The following is a 5255-nucleotide window of genomic DNA, read 5'->3' on the forward strand; positions in this document are numbered from 1 at the left end:
ATTGACAGACAATAAATATTATTAGCAAGGTAGACACAAGAAGATCAAAACTTTTCATATATATCACGTATCATGTAAAAGTCCGAAGCTTAAACCAAAGGAGGCTGAAACCATGTCTGGCAGATGTTTATCTCAGTCTGCCCGTGTGACCGTTAATCCAGCGCGCATGCGTAATACGACCCTCTTGGAGCTGGGTCGGTTGTGTGGATTACTCCCACAGTGATGAACCTAGATGTGACCTGAGATGTCACATTCAAGCTCAAGCATGCACATCAACACCTGACTTCACTTTCAATCTCTGTCAGGTGCTTTTCTACCGTTCAACTCTAAAGCTCGTGCGGGCAATAACTCCTTCGTGAACTAAAGACAGGTAAACGCAAGTCACACTCAAGTTGCCTCTTTATATTCTTCTTGATCGCCTGCTGTCGTGCAAACGTGGTCAACAAAACAACAACAACAATAACAAATACAAAACTAGCAGTGCAATGACTTGTTTCTGAAATCATTATTGCTTGTCATATTTTTGTTTGTTTGTTTAGGACTTCCATTTTATCATCTTATTGACTTTTTTATATTTGAATATAGTACGAATTGTTTTTAGGATTAAATGACTACCCCTCTACCATTTTATAAAGGTAAAATAATGGTATATTTTATGATAGTGGCCGAGACGAGATCTGAACTCAGGAAGTTTGGTTACAAACGGATGTGACGGAGCACGAGACTTTGTGTATGAAGGAGGACAATGGCAAAGTCCGGGGCCATGTCAAATGGTTTATGTCAGGTTTATGTCAGTGACAGGAAGCCCTACACTAATGGAATTCCACTGACTCAAGGACATTAGTTGCATTTCTTGTTCGTCAGCCATTGTCCCGTACTCGTGCAGTAGGCCCCTGAGGGACTACATTCAAACCTTAGACACTTCCTGTGATAAATCTCGTTATCCGGGCTGACATCCCGTCTTAAACATCGGCGCCATCAGGCTAGGGATCAGTCAATATTGTAAAAACTAATTTAACTCGTTTCGCAATGTATTCGATTAATGTCAGGTCATTGCAGCTGTCTTATAATGAAAGAAAAGAAATACAAGCAGAGCTGATTTAAAAAGTTAAAGCCTAACATGAGTGCAAAATTATTTGAAATCAACATTGCTTATTTATTAAAGAAATACTCCGAGTGAACAGTTCAGTTCTGTTCACAAGAAAGAAACTTTTGAACATCCGGTTTTCGGAAAGAGGCAAAGACAAAGGACGCCACTCTCTGGACAAAGTTTTACAGTCGCTGTTACATGTATTAAAACTTTGCCAAACCCGATCAAATATTTGTCCATATTTATGCAGTAAGAAAGTGGTTAGAACTGACAAAAACTTAAGACTTCTTGTTGTCGTAGAATTAACACTTTGGAATTTTTTCTGCTTAAGAATGTCTCAACCATAAAGACAAAGCTCAAAATTTGGAAGCGGATTTTGGGGAATCAAATACAAATAACATCAAAAAGTAATTTTTAATTAAAAATCATTTAAATAGGCGACTAATGATTTATGTTCTGGTAACTTCCAGCTCAATTTCCGCTGGGGTTAGACTTTAAAATGCAATGAAAGTCTGAGCAGGAGGATGTCCCGGCACCTGTCTGGAGTCAGCAAATATCGTTTGGTTGACAGCCTTTCAGACCCGCTTTTAATCTGACAGTTTTACAGTTTTTTATATCTTGGAGCGTGCGTACCCGGTTAACTACATGTTATCAAGTGGGTGGGCACGAGTGATACGCCCACCCGCACCTCGTATGGCCCCAGCTTTCAATACCCGGGCTGGGAGGGTTCTGCCATGACCTGCAGACCTATTTCGATAAACCATGTCAAAGAATGAATCCAATAAAAATCCAGACTGTCTTCGTTGGCTGTTCAGGACTTGTTATTCTATATAAAAATCGCGAGGTATTGAAAATCTTTACGAAGAGTTAAAAACTGAGTAACTAAAGATAGCATTCACTCTTCCAAAAGAGCCAAGGAGGAAAAAAAACCAAATGGTCGGGTACACAAAGACATAATTCACCTCAATATGACTGCTTTTAAATTTTATTTCATTTTCTTTTCTAAACTCCTGTTCTACCTCCGAAGCTTGCAAGAAAGGGGGGAAAAATAAAGAAATGAAGAAAGACTTGCTAGATAAATTGACCTCCAGTTTGTTGCTTTCTCTCCCATTTTCAAAAGCAGTCCAACCATTTTTATGAACTAAGCAGGAGACCACTCGGAGCTTTTTCTCTTTTTCAACTTTAACTTCAGAAGTACAAGGCGGATAATTTGAATTCTTGAACTTCTGTGGCTTCGTAGTTGGCGAGATCTTCTGATTGTTTCTACACACCGCCACCCATCATTCCTAAGATTCTAAACCCTATATAGTAAAACTTTGCTCTGTGTCCTAACCTTCAGAAAAAGCAAGTCCTCCATATTACACCCAGAAAAAACTGGTTGTTCTTACAATAACTCATGTTGCCTCCTTTCGAGGGACTTAAAATTTCGTGTGACAAGCTTTAGTCGCAACATTTTAACTTTTTATGGACATATACTGAAGCTTAGAAAGTCGACTGCTACTTTTCATTCCTTCTACCCCAAAACACTTTGTTTATCTCTATGGAACTAGTTCAGGGGACACATACACTGTGTGCTGACATCAATCTTGGAGTGTCCTGTCAGACCACTCTTATCCCTGGAATTTTCACGACAGTCAGGTCTGATACTTCGACCTGTAAACACACAGAGGTAGGTAACATGTTATTAAATTGACATGGCGGATGAGATGTATTGAGAGACAGTGAGTACAGAATTTCAACAGTTGTGTTGTGCAAAGGAATTCTTTGCTTCTGGAAATTTCAGTTTTCGCTGCTTGGTCACACTAAGTAAGATACTGTCAATTATTGTTTCACAAACTGTCATCACAACTGTTTTCTTATCCTCTTTTAACAGCAGGTTGGTTTGCATTTTAAGGAAACCGGTAAAAGAGGACTGATAAGAAGTTCAAATATTAGTCAAGAGGTTTAGGAAAAGCACAAAATTACATCTAAAAGTTACGAAACCCTTCCAGAAACTTAATCAAGGCATTTTTGTCATTCCGCTCATTGCTATAACAACTCGGCCAACAGGTTTTCAAGCGCTGACGACCAGGTGACCGAACATGGCCACCATGACAAGTCTTTGAACAGTCGTGAAGGACAGAGAGCGAATATACATTGTGGAACATTAGCTGTCACGATGGGCGTTTAACTGTTTAACTGTTAGCAGCAGCTACAGTGAGTGTGTGCGTGCGTGTGTTTGTTTGTGTGTGTTTGCGTGTGTTTGTTTGTGTGTGTTTGTGAGTTTGCGTGTGTGTGTTGTTTGTGTGTGTGTTTGTGTGTGTGTTTTAATGGTTCTCTAGTCTCAAGTCATTTTATAAGTCACGGCTATATTTTCCCAAATTTTCTCTGCGTCGTCATCATCCTCATCATCGTCGCCGTCGTCGTCATCATCTTACTCTTATTTTTATTTGGATACTTACGTGCTTTGAACTGTTGCTATACTTTGTACAAATTTTCTACTCGAAAGCTGACAAACTGTCAAGCGCTAATTTTTATTTAAACTGAGGCTCATATCGCTGTACTTCTCGTCTACTCCATCTTCGTTCTTCATTGATAACGGGGAACATCACATTTCTATACCACGGTACCATTTCTGTTTTCTATTTCTCACTCTTTACCACCAGCCTACCTCTTTACTTCTCCTTCTCGAGTCCCGGGAATGTGTACCTGACTCCTTGGAGGGCTGGGGAAGGTAAGGGTGAGAGGGAGAGAAGAAGGGCACCGCCCTCGTGTAAAGTTGGCCCCTAGAAAAGTGGGATTCCTAACACCTCACCCCTTAGACGACCTGCAAAGGTTAGGGGATGAACTTCACCTTTTACCTTGCCATACTTGCTCAATCTTTTAATGATTTTGTACCTCATAACTCTCTCCACCTGCACTGCGGCTTTCAATCCTTCCTTTTCAGTCTCGGTCATTATTGCTTTATTGTTTGCACTTGATCGGTTTAACGATCGACGACATCTTACTGGCATATTTAGAACATCCCACGGAAGCAATGCCGAAGTAGACCGAAGTCACCAATGGTCCCTTTCTCTAAAGTGGTCCGCACTTTCTAAAGGGCACGTGCTCTCACAGAGAATTTCAGCTCGACACTTAACACCTGTCTGCCCACGCAAAGGTGTGTTGATACCAGACATGCACGCACTCCCTGATGTCAGGTAAGGTAACTCTCGTGGTGGACAAGTCCTCGAAAAAATATTGCACTTGACGCGATTTTATTTTTGTTTCTATTGCCCTTCCTGAGAAGCTGAAATCACCTGGAAGAGAATGTCATTCTTTTCAAGCCTCAAGCATGCCTTTTTTTATTATTATTGCAGAAGTTTTTAGAAGAATATCAGTACTAGTGAATGGCAAGTATAAATGTTCTGGGTTGTCCATCTTTCCAGAAAAAAAATCGTATTTGATTTATCTTAACGGCAAGAACAAGACTAGGACAAGTTCAGTGTACCTCGCCCAGGAACATCCATGAACGCACCATCCCTGTCAGTAAGGGGAATTTCTATAAATAGCAATGGTATACACTTATTGGTGCTGTCATGTCTACACACCTTCTTTATCGGCTTTGATAACAAAGTCCGCTGTGGTGTTTATTTCTAAAGCTCCAGGCCTCCTCCGCATTTTTCAAATTCGTTACACATTTTTATTCTTGTCAGTGAAGCTCAGATTTTTTTTTCCTTTTGTAAGTCACAGTTGAAGGAATTTCTAAAAGATGGTCATGTGAGACTTCAACTTTTTAAATGAAATTTTCTATTTTTATTTCTGATTTCATCAGGTGTCGATCGTTGGCGCGGAGAAAGCCGCGGTAGGTGCAGTTAACAGGTTGTTGACTAAGTTTGGTATCTTGACCGGACGCTGGCCAGAGGCCGTTATCAGTGTTCATAAAAGTGATTTTGGGTGTGAAACACGAAAAGCTTATGCTTAAACTAAAATTTTGTGTGCATTTTTTCTGGCTCTTCGCATTATTCCCATTCGTCTATGAGCTGTCATCTCGCTGTAGGGAGCTGATAGCCGAGTAGTGAGACTTGCGATCTGAGCACGAACTGATATCCCTGGACTGCTGGCAGACGATTTTTCCAGTTAACTGCTAAAACGAGGCATGAGACGACAAAGCTTCCGGTTCAATCACATTCTTTGTTTAGGCTCG

This window comes from Pomacea canaliculata, linkage group LG13 (assembly GCF_003073045.1).
Source record: "Pomacea canaliculata isolate SZHN2017 linkage group LG13, ASM307304v1, whole genome shotgun sequence".
Classification (NCBI taxonomy): Eukaryota; Metazoa; Mollusca; class Gastropoda; order Architaenioglossa; family Ampullariidae; genus Pomacea; species Pomacea canaliculata.